Below are 16,996 nucleotides of genomic sequence, written 5' to 3'. Positions count from 1 at the left end.
GAGGTGCAATCATAGTCTCTCTTCTGAATAGCTGATAAACTCTTGGTGCAGTTACTTTCTGCCCTAGGGAGGACTCGGAGGTGAGTCTCCAGTTTGCTTTGTTCAGGTTTGGGCCCTAGGTTTCCCACATCCTAAATGAGTGCCGTGCCATACCTTGGAATATTGCCTATGCTGACATGGAATTAGGGCATAGCTCTTGCTTTTCTAACCCTTGTGAGGGTGAAACCTGTCCCAGCAGTAAACAAGAATACTCTTTTCACCTTGGAAACTTCCACAGCCTAGTTTTGCAAGAGACAGCAGGTGATCTGGTGAAGAAGTGGTGTACTTGTATTTTTGAAGATGATCGCTATTAAATAGATTGTCCCTCAAAGAGCCTCATGTAAAAATATTATATTTGTGTTTTCTGGTCTTAGAATAATATAGTGGGATAAAATATGGCTTTTTAAGACCTCATGTTGCTATGGTGTTTGACATGGCACGACGTCATTGCAACCGATAAACTTATTACAGAAAAAAGTTCCTGAAGGAAGTAAAGAATGCCAGTAGAAAAATTGTTTCATTTTTTGCCTAGATTAAGACATGATACCTAGAAGGTCTTGAGAAGTTTATTAAAATCACAAGTCACTACTGCTGAAGAATGAAAAATTCTTTTGATTTGGAGCATGTTTGGGACACTGACAGTTGTTTTCAGTGGGATGGTAATGCGCTGCTTATAGAGACCACCATACATATATGCACTAGCAATGAGCCTCCCGGATAATGCCTCAGTCTTACTATGTAAAATGCAGCTTGCACCAAGGGCATCTTACTTCAGAAAATAATGTCCCAGACACTTCCCAGGAGCCTGATCCTCCTCTGCTATGCATTGCCCTTTCCTCCTCCTCTCTCTAACCCTGTTCTCTATTCCTCACATTTGTTTGTGGAACCTGCCACTTGAATGCCTCTGCTGCTGCTATGCCATCCCGAGAGCACGTCTGCCAACCTGACAGCTGTTAAAGAGGGTGTCACAATCTATTCGGAATGAAAAAATGCTCAGTTCAACCTTTCATCTCTGCCGCATATTGTGAGTCCAAAACAAGCCTACATGGCTTGTGTGCAGCCTGACCTATGCCTGCTGCTACGATGTCATTAGCTAATGATTCTTTTTGCAAGGCTTTGGCAGGATACCAGGAAGGGGCGGGGAGGGGGTCTGAAAAGAAACAGCCAGTCTCATTTGCAAGTAGATAACCGGTTAAAGACTTGTTTTATGTTCAGTTCCAATCAGTAAGAGATGGGACCTTATTAGCACCCAATAAAAGTGGTACCCAGGCATGAGGAAGAAGACCCCATCAGAATATCAACACCTCCATCTCAAGGTGCTGAAATATTGCCACAGCATCCGAAGTGAGGCAGACTGACAATCAGTCTTGAGACTCAAAGCGTAAACAGGACAACAGATAAAGTGGTACTTATATCTTGAAAACGCATACTTGTGATTAGTGGGTTTTTGCATACTTCTTGAACTTTTGTATCCCTGTAGTATGTACGCTTTTGCCTTGGCAAATATCTTACTTGAGTACAACGCAACAATACAATCGTTTATCTCCCCAGATTTGTCAGTTGCCTCTTGTTTTCATCTCTAAACGCAGTTCCTCTCATCTGAGGCTGAAGGAGAGGGAGAAGCTTTCATAGTTTACTCTATTTGCCTATATGTTTAATTTTCTCTAATTTTGAATATGCTCCCACTTATTGTTTCTACCCTCCAAAAGGGGCTTATGCCCAGTGAGGCTTGATTTCAAAGGAGAACACCAAAGCTTCCAATGGCAATAAATTGTCTGATAAAAAATAATTACGAGGAAGGGGAGATCTTCCATGTAAACAACAAACCTTTCTGATTTTTTTCCAAAAAAATTCTTTGTTTTCATCCAACAATACCTCAGTTATTGCAATTGAGAAATGAAAGACCTCACTGAAAAATTTCTACTAAAATAGTGATTTTCCTAGAAGGCTTGAAAAAATGTTCAGCTGGAAAAAAAGATATTACACAGAGAACCATCTTTGATGGAAAATATTCAACAGTCCTACCAAGGCTTTAATTCCCGCAAAAGAACTTTAGTAGACTGTCTTCCATTTGCTTAGCCTCCTGGCTTCTTCTGACACCATTGATCCTGCTTTTTATCTTGCCATTTTGTTCTCTTATTTGTTTTAATTAATTTCTTGGGGTTGGTGGAAGACTTTGGTTAGCTTATGCCAACATTCAGAGGGTTTCCATGAGTGGCAGTTGGGACCCTGCTTCCTTCTCTCCCTCCCCATCTACTCTGTGAAAGTTGTCATTCACCTTTACTGCACCACGGAGTCACAATCTGCCTTTTGATGCAGTTCTTGTCTGCAGTGAAGCCTCAGGAGGCCACTTCTCCCACCCTGCCTTATGTGTGTTTATGTACTACCGCTGCCACTTCTGTGATTGCTCTGTGGACCTCTCAGCTGAGCAGCTCTCACCAGAAGTAAATTCACATTAATGCTGGGAGAGTTGGTTTGTGCCCTCTTGAGCCACAGCTTTGCTCCCCAGTATTAAAGTCTTTGTCAGGAAGGCTTTGATGCTAGGAATTAACCTGAAAGGGATTTGATAACCAAGGGCCATATTCATGATGTGGAGGTCTCCTCTGAAGAGCTCTCCCCTCAGCATCTCCTGAATTTTGAGCAGATTCTCTAGTTGTCATGGCAACAGCCTAATTTGCTCTCTCTTTGTGATTTAAGTAAGCATCATACAAAAACTCTTCAATAAATGATGCTAAAACATCCTGGGTTTTGGTAGTGACATTGGGCAACTTGCCACATGGCTCAATTGAATTGCTCTGAAGCTATCACCAAGTGCATAATTCAAGGTTTCCTTTAACACAAAACCTCTTGAAGTTTGGATGGCTTCAAGGGAAAGAGGAGGAGGAAAAGAGCAGCTGCCATTCTTTGAAAGTGAAGCGTCTTCAGGAGCAAGAGGGCAGTTTGTCCCTTTTTGTGGCAGAGAAATCCGTAACAGACAAAGAAAAACACTTTGTTGAGACTCTTACTTTTTCTCTCCTTAGATCACCTCGAACTTGGTAGGACAGACAAAAGCATCCACCATTTCTGTGCTCTGTTCTCCTGGGGTGATGCAATGCATGACTCCATCGTGCACTGGGGCTGAGACAGAGGTAAGCAGCCCAGCAATTTAGAAGATGGCAATAGCTGTGCGTTGTCCCAGCTTCCGGCCAGTCCTGCACCACGAGGGCAGCGCCTAAAAAAAGACATCATCTTTAGGAATGCTTCTGGTCTGTCACTGCTGGCCTGCCTTTGTAGCTACATTGGTACTTTGACTTGACTCCAACCTCATGTCCCTACCGCCTTTAGAGAGAGAGCTAAGGGCTACCCAGCCAGCTGGTCCTGGGATATGAGCCAAACTGAGAGATGGTGTAGGAGTTGCTGAAAGGAGTTTGGGCTCTAGTGCAGATTTGAACCTCGCATTATCATGATAGTAGGTATATAGACTCTGCTGAGTAAATATTAGCACAGGGGAAGCAGAGTCAAAGGGTGTTCTTGGATTCTAAGGAAGGTAGGCTCCTGTCAGGGAAGAAGAATGGCTTCTCTTCATTCTGCCTGTTTATTTCTGAGTTACAGTGGAATGATATGGCTGTTTGGAAATGCTGCACATGTGAACATGTATTGGCAATAGCTTTCAATAATGCTGTGAACAGTCATTAAAAATCTCTGCTGGCTGCTTGGTCTGATCTGAGGGTGGGAGCAGTTGTCCCACTGAGCTTCTCCACTTCTAGCATTGGCCCCATAACAAAAAACTCTTCAGGCAAATGAGATGGTCTGAGGCATGACTTAGTGGTGACCCTGTTAAAGGAAGCTGCAGTGCTCTAACTCTTCACACAAAGCATCACCTGAGGAAAAAGAGCAATGTTCATTTTGGGACAACTACTTCTTGGGAAATATAGGTACAGTTAATTGTCACCACAAGTTTCTGGTCAGAGAAAAAAAAAGAAGCAACACAGAATACCCTAATCATTTGGTCTGGGGGAAAACTACAGCTTTGCTGTGGTTTTTTGATTTGCTTTTTTGATGTAGGGATTCAGACTCCCACTGCAGACATGTGAAATCACAGTCCCCGAGCACCGCAGTTGTGAACCTTTCTCTTTCAGGAACCACGTACTTGCATCCCTTGGGTGTCTGAACTGGTGGGATGACAGCGCAGTTGCTGAACAGGAGATATCATGATTCAGGGCAGGCTCTCCCGTTTGCTTGTGATCTGCTTGTCTTGTCACTCCCTTCTGCAGAACAGTTTTATTCTTTTCTTTCATGTCTTGCGTTCAGGAAAGAGGCAGTGTTTGATGTGCTGCAGTATTGCTTTTCCTGGGCAGAAGCCTCTGCATCCAGTGTTACGGCAATGACCATTCACCAGGGAAATACTGTGTTGTGGGCTGGGGATGGTTGTACAACAACAACAAGGGAATACGATGGCTTTAGGGGGAGGAGGAGAAGAGGGACGAAATGGGAAACACAAATGAGTAATCTAAGGTCTCCTTTTCAGGAGAGTGACAGATTCTGGTTTCTTTACCCGCCACTCTTTGATAAAAGCCTGCCAGTGGGGGTGAAGTCTGTGACACCAGAGCCTTGTTGTTTTACTAAATTATTCATCCTGTTCCTGTGATAATATAGTTATAAGGAGGAGCCTAATTGAATTTACTGTCTGGCTTTGGCCAATAGGGCGATAAGGATCCAGCAGAATGGGATGACGGTGAATCCTGCTAGTGTGCAGTGAATGTGAAGCAGGAGGGACTGCCAGTTTGTGTGCAGGAGGGAAAGCGGAGAGGTCCAGGGCTCCTGGATTAGCAGACTAAGGAAAGGTAAGGAAGCGATTGGGAAGGGGATTTGCCAGAATCAGATACTGACCCTGTGCTGCAAGGGTGTTTTGGTTATAGGAGAGCACTCTGCAGGCAGTGTTTTCCTGCAGGGACTGGAGGGAACAGGGATGTGTGTGGTGGCACTTGCTCAGCGCGTGTAGCGTGTGCCTTTGTCTTTATACTTGCTGCAGGGGTTTATAAGATTGCATGTTCATTGTGCATGTCTGTATGGAGGTGCCTGCATTTTCTGTGAGTAGAGCAGCACCGTGTGAAGCCTGTGCATTATGAATGTAATGAGAGGAGTGAAAAGGGAGAAATTACCTCATGGGCAGTGTGGGGAAAGCACTTTCTGGTTTGATTGAAAATGGAAGTGCCGAGGCTCTGAGTGAGCTATTTGCAAACAAAAAAAGAGCAAGCGTGTGTGCATCTGTCTGTGTATGCATTGGATCTGCAGTGAGATGTGAAAATGGGGAAGAGGAGGTCAGACTGGAGCTTTAGTCATGGCAGGTGGAGATAAATTGCAAGCAATCTGTGTAATCGGATTCTCTAACATGGAGAGTGCATGTAAGTAGGAAAGTGGATTAATCCTATCTGCTGAGCCAGCTACACCTGGAAAGCAAGGGGGGAATCAGGACAGGTTATCTGACTGGTTAGAGGAACTGATGGTCAAACTGTCCTGTTTGTCTGCTGCTAAAGTTATAACCTACTGAGTTGCTTCTACAGATTTGCTGTCTCCCTTTTCATGATGCAAAGAAAAGGGTGAGCATCTCTGAGGATCAAGTTAGAGTCCACAAATTAATGTCGTTCGGAAGAGTAGGAGCACATCAAGCAAATTAGCCTCTGTCCTTTTTGTTCTACTGTCTTTGCTCAGATAACGAGTGACTGCTAAACAGACAGGGCAGGTGGGGGAAGCTGCATTACAAATGTGACAAGTGGCATTAAGCCATCTAGACAGGGAATGTTGTTTGCACTGATGACACTATAATCGCACTCTGCAGCTTACATCTTTTCAAGCCTTTAAGACAAGGCTGTCCTGAGCTGGGTAACCTTAACCCAGTCACTAACCGGAGTGGGGGTTGCAGGTTGCTGTAAGGCATTAACAGGCTTAGCTGCTTCTCCTGTTTTCAGCACCTCATTCTTTTTAAGCCAGGATCCAGAGGAAAGTGTGGTTGAGACAAAGGTGTTGCTCACCTGTGGATATCTCATCTCATTTGGAAACTAACTGTTATGATGAGTGGTGACAGAGGTGTGCTTTTTCTGCTTGCTCAAAAAGCAATAGCCAGAGGCTCCCTCCTAAAAGAGCAGTAAGGAAAAAAGCCCCACAGGAAGAAGCAACAAAATTGTTTGTCTTGGATTAACCAGACCTGTTTGCCCATAGTTGTTCTTCCTCCCTGACACCAAATCTCTTACATCAAGGGTTAACTCTCCCTGACCCAAAATCCTTTCTTTTCTGTGGTTCTCTCATGCAGCCCAAAGATGGGAAAGTACAAACATGACTGATATTCCCATCAGAGAGTACCTCCTTGCTCACGTCTACCCTCTGCCCATGAGCTCTCCTGAAGTCTCTGGGATGTGCTGCTGGGGGTGGCGGGCTGAGTCTGACCCACTCTCTCACATGTTCTGCACGTGCCCCAGGTGAGACTGAAGGGGCACATACCTGGCACAGGTACAAAAAGGCTCCACCTTACAGGGGATATTTGTATTTGGTTATAGAAAATCCAGGGGGAACGTGCAGCAGATGCTGGTAGGATGGAGCCATGCTTTGCTCATCTCACTTGGAATAGCTGACTGAAAAGCAAGTCTAAGACAGGGCATGTACTGGAAGCTAGCGGTGTTTTTGTCTCTTGGTTTCTCATGCCTCTTTCCTGTCCTTCAGCTCCTCTAAATTAGCAAAAGCTTGGTCATGGTTGACTTTGACTTCAACTTTCAAAGCACTCACAGCAACAGCGAGCTAAGAAATGAAGCAAACCAAGCCTTGCCATCTGAAAATAAACTTCTCTCCCCTTACCTCCGCCCCAGCAACAGAGGAATAATTAAATAACTTGCTTTTTCACATACTCCAAAAGGGTGCGTAGCTTCTGCGTGCAGAGCAAGAGGCTCTCCTTACTAAAAAGGGGGCAGATCCTTGGCGCACCTGGGGAGTCCATCTCTGCGCATCAGAGGAATCCATTCGCACTTGCCTGTTTCGGGATATGCGTCTTCCGAGGGGGGTGGGGGGGGTGGCAGGAGAAGCACCCCTCTGATGCTGCAGCGGCGGTGACCTGCCATTCGCTTGCAGCGTTCATCGCCGGTTGGGTGACTACATTGTTTGCTTCTGCCCTCAGAGTCAGCCGTGAGGCTCAGGAATGGGCAAAACGCCAGCCTGCTCCCAGGGAAGCTGACGTCACTGCCAATTCACTGGTGCCAGAGACTGTGCTGGAAACCTGACGTCGCTTTTGCCGTTAATTGCCCAGATGATTAATTCATGCGATGATATCATTTTTCTGTGTGGAGGTTAGGAGGTTATGTACTCCACTAACGAGGGGCGTGATGGGATGCAAAACTTGTGCTCCTTATTGATGTTAACACTAATTACAACAAACTAGCCACAGTGTCCTCCGCATCATCCTTCCCCCTCCAGAAAGGGCACCATTTTTCTCTGGCTCTCCACTGTTGCCTTTTTTTTTTCTCCTGTAGGGGGGCCATGTGATATGTCAGCAATTGCTTTTATGGGATTTGTAGTAATGCAAATTCTACCCTAGAGGACCGAAACAGAGTGCCCTTAACTTTTACAACTGTCTCAAAAAGGCTTGTTGCTTTAATTTTAACATTTAATTAAGGCTTTATCCACCTTGAAAATCTCATTGCACCTTCCAAAAATTCCTTGTATTTGTCAGTTATGTTGCACTTTGCACAAAAATCCCCACATATTATGCTTCTTCAAAAACAAAAAGGAAAAAAAGCTAGTTTGGTTCTTATTGCTTAGTGATTGGTGTATTGTATTGTGGTATTCTCCCCTCAGAGGATGCTGCCCTGTCTGTAGGGGTGCAGGACCACTTCTTAATCAGTCTGGAAATTCTCCAGTATGTTGGCTTTTGCAGTAAACACTCTAGGATGGGGTTTGGGGATTTTTTTGAAGTTTTTAGAGTATAATTCCCTTTCCTGCCACTTTACTAGCTAAGTAAATAAGCTCAGAATTCCCAGATGGGCGTAATAAAGAGCTGCCCTGACCCAGATGCAATTAATAGCTGGTAAAGGTGCAGTGGCTTGATCTGATAATCTACTGATAGGCGAAACTGCTAATGTGAAACACCAAAAAAAACACCCAGGGCATTTTCAGAGTTGTTGTAAGAGCATTTTCTCTCAAACCACGCCACTGCTCTGCCTCCCGTATCCCTCCCCCTCACTGACTCCAGTGTTTCTCTTCTCCCCTCAGGCCTCTGTGTTTTTGGCTGGCTTGTGTCCCCAGAGGTATATAAAGCCCCAGATCATAAGTTTCCAAACAGACTTGGTAAGACCAAAGGGAAACCTTCCAATTTCTTCATGTGCTTGCTATTTGTGGAATAAAATGGCTTCCTCTCTGTTTAAGCCGTGGGGAAGCCATGTCCTGTCTCTATTCTGGATATTTTTTTACTTCTTCCCATCCTCCTGGTTTGTCGTGGTATTCTCCTACTGGGTATAGAGATTAGAAAATGTCAGGGAATTTTTCTTGAATGCTGATGAACAGCGGAGATCCTATTAGCAGTTGTTACTGGTTCAGTACTGTAGACTCGTATATTTATAACATGGTTATCAAGGAAAACTAAGTGATTATGCAGAACTAACGATGTCTGTATTAATGGCTGTCAGGTTCCAGACACTCACCTAATGTCTGTTTAGTGAGAAGTAATCCTACTGTGTCTGGGCAAATCAAATGCTAAAGCAAGGGTGCAGTATGACTTTGCTGCCATTAGCAGACTACGCTGGCTGCAGGAAAGGTGGCCCAGGACATGTGCTTGTAACTTAGACCCTGCTCGTAAAGGGGAAAAAATAATGAGATGGCCTTGGAAAAGGAGAATAAAGTCTGTGATGTGGCCTTCGGGGTGGAAATGATCCTTTGTCCTTTGCAACTCGGCCTTTGACAGCGCCCAGTTGCAAAGGGCTGCATTCTGCATTGCCAGCAGAGTGGCACAAAGGGGAAGCAAAGCTTGTCTGCTTCCCAGGGTGGCCTGTGGTGGGCTGTCATGAGGGGCAAACAAAGTAGATTGGATGGGGTGGGAAAGACCCATCTTCTAGCTTTCCTCAAACTGGGAGTATTGCCTTCAAATCACTTCTGAGAGAATAACTGCAGTCATTTTTAAAGGCACATAAAATTTTGCTGTAAACTATCAGACTGGGATATGAACAAGACAGCTGGTGTGTTGTATGATACTCTAGCCTGAAGAACATCAGCAGCATGATCTTCCTACAGGTTGGAAAAGGAAGTCAGATTTCGTGTTAAAGGGAGGTGAATGGCAGGACTGGAGAGACAGGTGAAGCGTTGTACAAAGTGGGGGAGAGGTGTGCCATTTTTTTTTTGAAGAAGGAAATTTCATTTTTGCCAGACATTTTGGGCTTTGGCTGACCTATTTCCTGCTCTCAGCATGAAACGGAGCCAGCACTTCTTTCCTGTATACTTCAACTGGGAAGCATAGAAAAGTGTTGGCTTCCTTAATTCTTCTCGTACATAGGAGCACACACACACATACCAACTCCTTTTAAACATAGCAACCAGTGTCTTCAGCCAGGTCTTCATGGTTTGAAATGGTTCAGCTCCCTTGAGTGTAAAAAGTGTGTTACCTAGAGTCCTACATTTTAATTTACAATTTAATTTTACATTTAGTTGCCAATGACACAAACACTGAAGGAAATATTTTTTTAACTTACTGCTTCTAGCCCTTTAAAACCACAAGGTTGTTTCAGAAAGGATACTAATAAGCCACTTCTTGGTAGAACTGATAGCTAAAACCATTCACATTATCTGTCGTGGAATAAGAGGTTAACTGATGCATCATTCCCATCCAAGTGAATGGAGAAAGTTCCACTCCACTGGGACTCAGGACTTCCAAGCCTGGTGGGAAAAAACAAACAGAAATGCTTACACCATAGCTCTTATTTAGCCAATGTCAAATATTATTAATCTAGAAGGACTAGTAGACTTCTATCAGCACTAAATTACCTTCATAAGCAAACACAAGCATATAGGACGATTAGAAAAGCAAAACCAATAGCAGCAGAACTTTCAGCTCCAAGATTATGCAGACCTGTAAAATTTGTTGTTTAAAATATAGTAACGCTCCTTTTTTTAGATAAAATGTGTTATTTTTATTGTAGGATATCTTGGCCTTATGTGGTTGTTGTCTTTTGTATAATACAATGAACATATCCTTTACGCTGTCATCTTCCTCTCCCATTTTAATCTGTAATTTACTGGGCTTAGAGTAAGGCTGAACAGCCCTGCAGTACGTTGCAGCCCAGGAACATGTCAAAGACCTTCCTAGCTGCAGAAACACTTTTTCTTGATTTTGCAGAACAAGCTGATAAACTCCAGAGGAAGATGCTAAAAAATATAGATCCTCCTCAGAGAAAGAAGTCAAGAAAATCAGGAGTTTTCTCATTCAACTTAGCACAGCACAGTTGTTTACAGCCACTGCTATAGTGCAGTGGAGAAAAAAAAAATGGAAATTTGAGATAAAGAATGATCACGTGGTTCCCAAGGTGATGGACTGGGTGTTTCTGTCCCCGGGTCACTGCATGCACCTCTGACGCACTGTGCCCATCACAGGCAGCTGCCAGGGACTGCGGGCACAACGTGGATAGGGAAACACGCTTGGCACCCGGCTGTTCTCTGAAGTGAGTTGGACAAAACCAAATAATGTGACAATTTAGGAAGCATTTAGTCTTTTTTTAACCTCGAATTTTTTGGTTTTGCTGCTTAAAAATGAGACTCAGTGCCTCTTTCCTATCTGGTTGCTAAAGCATTAATGCACTTTGGTGAGAGGGGCTGGATGAAAAAGTGCGCTCCCTCCACAGCTGAAGGCTGCCATATTTAGCTTGATGCATCTATCTAAAATAGCCCTGTGTGTATTTAGTTAATCTTGCGGGCAGGCTTTCTTACTTCAGCTGCCTTCTGAGATGTCTTTTAATAGGCGAGAGAGGAGTAGGCGAGGGGTGGGGGGTGCTGTTTTATAATAAAACTGAAAGAGGCTGTCGGGAACTAACATGAAGGTTACCTTGGTTTACTCTGGGAAACCTTAATAATTCAACAGACCCTTTCAGTCAGGGCTTCCCCCGCTGTTCCCCACAAGGGCAGTTTTGTGTGTGAGAGCTTCCTGAGGCCATTCAACGCGCCAGCTCCTAAGAAACACAAGGCATAGGAGGGGATGGCGCCTGTCAAGAGCTTGAGCTGACAATCCCTATTAAAGTGCAGGCAGGCTTTGCCCAGGAAGATCCTTTGATGTCTCTGACTCTTGGTCACAGGTCATGGGCCTCTGGCTTTACATGCCATGCCTCTGCCTTGAAAGTAAGTGCCACCTCTTTTGCTGAGCCCTGCTGTCAGACTGCATAACTATCGTCCCCTCCCTAGGAGCGACGCACAAAAAGAGCAGGACGGTGCCATCAGTTACCCATGGCAGTCGTAGATGGTCTGAAGTCACTAGCTGGCATCTCCTTCAAAAGTCGTGCCAGCCACACAAGATCGTGTGCCTTCCACTGCGGTCAGAAAAAGAGGGGGATCAGATCCAAACCCCAAACTTGTATTTCAGCTAGTATCCCATTGAAGTTGATGAGAATTTTGCTTGAGATAGAAGGAAAGTAATTGACTCTCTACTTTCTGAGATAGTTGCCAGTTAAATAAGTAGCATTGCGAGTTTTTCCGTGCACTCTGTTCTGCTAACTTGCACACAGTGTTGGAATTTGGTAAATGTTCCAGTAAAAGTAATGCAGTAATCAGAGGAAGACACAAGACGTGAGCTTCTGCATTGCTGTGGCATTTCATCTTTGGGACAGAAAAGTTTTGTGGCCAGCTTTGGTTGCCTGGAATAAGTAACAACAGTAACATGCTGTTAACTTGTGCTATCCAAACCTCAGAATGCTCCTTCAACCCCACAGTTAGAAGTAGTCAGCCAGCAGCATTTCAGTGCAGCATCTCTCCCCTGAAAGACCACAGCTCATCAGCGGTGGGACAGGCTCTGGAAATGCAGCTTTGAAAATTTTTTTGGAAAAGAAAGCCTACAAATGAATGGGACATTTCATACGACATCTACATATTACAAGAAATTTTGGAATATTTGTTGTGGTGATTGGGAGCAAAAAAAATATTTTGAAATGGCGAAATTTCTTTGAAATGAGCTCTCTGGTTTTCAGCCTACTCTTACAAATACAAAAATTCTCAGTTGGACCATTCTTAGCCCAGCTCCCCGTGTCTCTCTGCACTGTAATTCCTCCCATATCACCACCTCTGAAAAGACCTTAGTGCTTCTGTTTGGAAGCACCTACGCCCTCAGCTCTCCTCTGTCAGTCTGCCTTTCTCTCCATCTGGTCATTAGATGGTTGTAAACTGCTGAGGACCATGAGGTAGTTCTGATGTAGTTGTCCTCTGGCTTGAAAACAGAGAGGACACCCATGGGGTTTAATTCTTAGTGAGGCATCCACAACTACAACTTTCTTCAGAAGTTCCCACACCTTAGACTAGTAGAAGCAATAACTGGTTACCTTCACACCATGCTGTAAGGCCAGTATATTTTCCCACAGCACAATAGGTGGTGAAGAACAAATAGACTCTTCAGTTTAATCTCCTAAGTGTATGTTTTCACATTTAGTGGTAGAGCATGGACTGCTATGGACAGGTAAGAAAAAATGATTTTTTGGAGACCATAGCACATGTCTGTTTCATGGTATGGTCAGGGCTAGCAGCTGGTGGGGGAAGTGGAATAATCATCAGCAATAGATCTCTTTGAGCCTCTGAAGAGCACTTCTTAAACCCAAAATACAGCCAGAGTCTCCTTTCTTTTGCTAACACAGAGCAGTGGTTATACTTAGTATGTGGGAATACTCAGTTACTAACTAGGTTTTCCACCACAATTTATCTATCCAGAAGGTTCCTGCTGCCACTTCATTAGCATTAAGGAGCATCAGGCAGGTTCTGTGACTGCATAGAGACGTCAGCAAAGATCAACAGTTTGACCGAAGGCTGCAGCCTCGCTGCTGCTTGCTAGCAAAGTAAGCTTGGTGGGCTGTGGCTGGCAGCAGCCCCAGGGGATGGGCTCTGCCATGAGGCTCAGTGACAAACAGGCAGAGTGAGGGCAGGGCCAAGGCTGACAAACCAGCTGCCATCTCCTGCATGGCTTGGCAATGTTTCTTTTTCAACCTTCAGGGTAGTGCAAACTGAAAAATCAGCTCAGGTAGGGATTTCTGCCAGACACTGACAAGCCCTGCAGATGAGGCACTGGCAGCAGCTGCTGCTCAAGATCTGGCTGCCCAGGAGGCAGCTGCTGCTTTACAGCGTGAACATCTGAGCTCTTCTGGGGTGCTTAAGCAAGTGTCTTTGCATTGGGGTATCTATATTGTCATGCAGTCCCTGATGAAGTTCATCAGAGCTGGATGAAATGCTGCTCTCTTCACTGGAGCTTTCAGGGAGCCGCTGCTTTGCTCTTGCTGCAGTGGAAGTGGCTTAGATACGGGGCTGGTTTGGACCACACCAGTGAGTATTTATAAACTAGCCTTGGAGCTGCTTTTTCAGTCAGAAATTATAAACTCTCAGCATGAGTTGTTGGGAGAAACTACACGAGCTGCACTACAGAATCACAGAATGGTCGGGGTTGGAAGGGACCTCTGTGGGTCATCTAGTCCAACCACCCTGCCAAAGCAGGGTCACCTACAGCAGGCTGCACAGGACCGTGTCTAGGCAGGTCTTGAATATCTCCAGAGAAGGAGACTCCACAACCTCCCTGGGCAGCCTGTTCCAGGGCTCCATCACCCTCAGAGGGAAGAAGTTCTTCCTCATGTTCAGACGGAACTTCCTATGCTTCAGTTTGTGCCCGTTGCCCCTTGTCCTGTCGCTGGGCACCACTGAAAAGAGTTTGGCTCCATCCTCCTGACACCCACCCTTAAGATATTTATAGGCTTTTATAAGGTCCCCTCTCATCCTTCTCCAGGCTAAACAAGCCCAGCTCCCTCAGCCTCTCCTCGCAGGAGAGATGCTCCAGTCCCCTTACCATCCTTGTAGCCCTCTGCTGGACTCTCTCCAGTAGCTCCTCATCTTTCGTGAACTGGGGAGCCCAGAACCGGACAGAGTACTCCAGATGGGGCCAACTAGGGCAGTGTAGAGGGGAAGGAGAACCTCCCTCGACCTGCTGGCCACACTCTGCTTAATGCACCCCAGGATTCCATTGGCTTTCTTGGCACCCAGGGCACACTGCTGGCTTCTCATCCACCAGGACACCCAGGTCTCTCTCCACAGAGCTGCTCTCCAGCAGGTCCGCCCCAAGCCAGTACTGGTGCATGGGGTTGTTCCTCCCCAGGTGCAGGACCAGGCACTTGCCCTTGTTGTGCTTCATCAGCTTCCTCTGTGCCCAACTCTCCAGCCTGTCCAGGTCTCGGCTGAACGGCAGCACAGCCTCCCCTACGTGGGAGGCCAAGCTCGATGATCCTAGTCTTCAAATCTATTTGATTTTTTTTACAAGTGCTCTGCAGTGCTTTAGTAGTATTTGAAGAGATCTAAAGCAATTATCCTCTTTCAGAAATGAGATACTAATGATGGAGAGCTGAAGCAAGAATAGAGCAAGTGATGAAGCTCATAATAGTGAAGGATTTCTATATATTTGTTATCAGGCAGTGTACATTATTGTTAGTGCTCACAACATGACCCTCTCTTGCCTAGGTTTTACATGTGGATTCCCGTATGAAGTGATTTAATCAGGGTTCTTTCTGCAGCGCTTAGGAAAATACATGTGGATGTGCAGGGCCTATCACCAACACTACCTTGACGGAGTTCAGTGATGATACCACATTTTCATAACCCCATCACTGGGTCATGTTTGGATATTGTGTTTTCATCAGAGTAGACAGGAAAGGGGGAAGAGGTTTTTGTCTAACCTGGCTTATTTATAAAAGATCATCCATACACTTTATTAGACAGCTATCATTATCTGGGTATCCACAACAGTTCTTGCAGTGATCAGCTCTGAAAGTGGACTCCAGTGACCTGAGCAGCTTTCACTTGAGCTGAGAACTCTGTATATCTTCCATGCTAAAAAGTAATACAGTTTTCAGGTAGACTGAATTTTAAACAGCTGTTATACTTATTTTGTATATTATAGAACACCTCTGCAATCTGTATTTATATCGCTGTGCATCTCAGTCTCTCTCAAACTTGACCCAATTTAGCCTTTCCATGCCTTATTTAACAGAAGTATCGTTATGCAATCAGGCATACTAAGGCATGAAGTAGTTAAGTGACTTGCTCAAAATAGAAAGTCCATAAGAAAAAAACACAGAGGAAGGAACTGCTCTTTTTATTCACAAGAAACATAAGATTTGTTTCCTTCTGTGTGCAGTCTTGAAATAGAGAATAACGTTTTGTGTTTTAATGCACTGACTGCTGTACTGCAACGCGCAAGAGTATCAGCTCTGCACTTCAGCTCAAGCTTGTGGAAAACACTGAATATGCAAGTGTAAGTGCAGGCAGAATTTGGCTCGTCACCTTAGCAGGGGGAGGCCAGGCTCCACGAGTGCTTAGCTCTGTGCAGGGCTGCAGGGAATAAACATACTCCCTCAGCCTGCTGTAGTTAACACCTTGCCATCCATGCCAGCCTCTGAAATCTTGAAGATAAGAAGTTGTGCCCTGGGGTTTGTTTGGGTTTGGGTTTTTTTTTTCAGCCAGTTCTGTGACTGCATAGGGATGACAAAGTGATGCAGTTGTGACAAGGTGGCCAGTTTCAATGCGCAAAGCTTTAAACCTGCTGGCATTTATGAATCTGAGGGCTCAGGTGCTCAGTCTGGGCAAGAGCTGAAAATAGACCCGCGGAGCAAGGCAGCTCCCTAGCTGTTACTCAGAGCTCTGCTGAGTTTGTTTTGGACTTTTCAGATGATCTTACAGTCTACTCTTGGACACGTCTTTTTTTCTGTAAATACACATCCATTGTAAAAGTGCCTTTCATCAGTAAGCTTTGGTCACATGGGGCTGCACTGCTTAGCTCTGAGCAAATACATATTGTTCCACAGAGGAACAGAAACACTTAGCAATGCTGCTTCTATCGTTAGCTATGTCATGGTATAATCATACATAAATAGCAACTGCTTACCCGTCCTGCTAGTCAGGACACAGATGCAGAAAGGGAGGCCCCGGTTTGGCTCTCGGATAACTTCGGTCTGAGATTTGTAGGATGTCCCCGTTTCTGTTCTGCCTGCTGCAATGCTCATGCTCTCTGTAACCAGTTAGTCATGCTGTATTTGTGTGTGTACCCAGCAAGAGCTCACACCAATGCACATGGCTCGAGTTCCACCCCCTGCGCCCTGCTCGGGCTGTCCCGCTTCAGGGCTGCTGCATGCTTTTCTTTCCCCTCTTCCCCTTCCCTCTCCCCTTTCCAGGATTGGGAAAGAAGTTCTGTGAGTATGGGAGAAGGAGAAACTAAAATAGCTGTGTGGATCAATACTTTATATTTCCAGTTACAAAATGGTTCTAAGTAAGTATCACATTTTTTCCTCCAACAAAGCTTCCCCTCCCTCATGGTGGCTACATATTTGCTAGCCCTTAGAAGGCTTGGTGGTTGGATTCTTCAGTAAGGCTGGCCAGTTTTGTAACCCTTAAAAGCTCTGTAATCTAGGCATTGATCAGCAGGAGAATCGGAGCTCTTGAAGCTGTTCATGCTTGGTTCAGCAGTGCAGCATGTAGGCATGTGAGCTGACCCCTACAATGTCTCTGCACTCTAGAAAATAAAGCTTGTCCTCTTAAATGAAGAAACAAAGGCACTGACACTGAGTGACCTTTCCGCAAGATGATGGCAGAGGACTGTTAAAATCACATTGTGCTTCATTTCCATGTCTGGGCTGAGCCCACTAGCCTACTCTCTCAGGACTTTGTCTGGGTATAGAATCTATTCCGGTTCCCATGCTCATGTATTCTATTTTTTGGTGCTTTT

General features: G+C 45.0%; 1 protein-coding gene across 1 annotated transcript in view; it reads left to right on the top strand.

The window, feature by feature from the left end:
• Window positions 1–4,751: 4,751 nt before the first annotated feature.
• Window positions 4,752–16,996, top strand: part of SYN3 (synapsin III) — a 202,229-nt gene continuing 189,984 nt past the window's right edge. Inside the window, exon 1 of the mRNA XM_009944026.2 lies at window positions 4,752–4,862. The gene's annotated coding sequence lies outside the window, so the exon portion shown is untranslated. The remainder of the gene's footprint in view (window positions 4,863–16,996) is intronic.

This window comes from Opisthocomus hoazin, chromosome 8, assembly GCF_030867145.1.
Source record: "Opisthocomus hoazin isolate bOpiHoa1 chromosome 8, bOpiHoa1.hap1, whole genome shotgun sequence".
In the NCBI taxonomy this organism is placed as follows: Eukaryota; Metazoa; Chordata; class Aves; order Opisthocomiformes; family Opisthocomidae; genus Opisthocomus; species Opisthocomus hoazin.
Note: the sequence above shows the minus strand (reverse complement) of the source record. Positions and strands in the feature narration are given on the sequence as shown.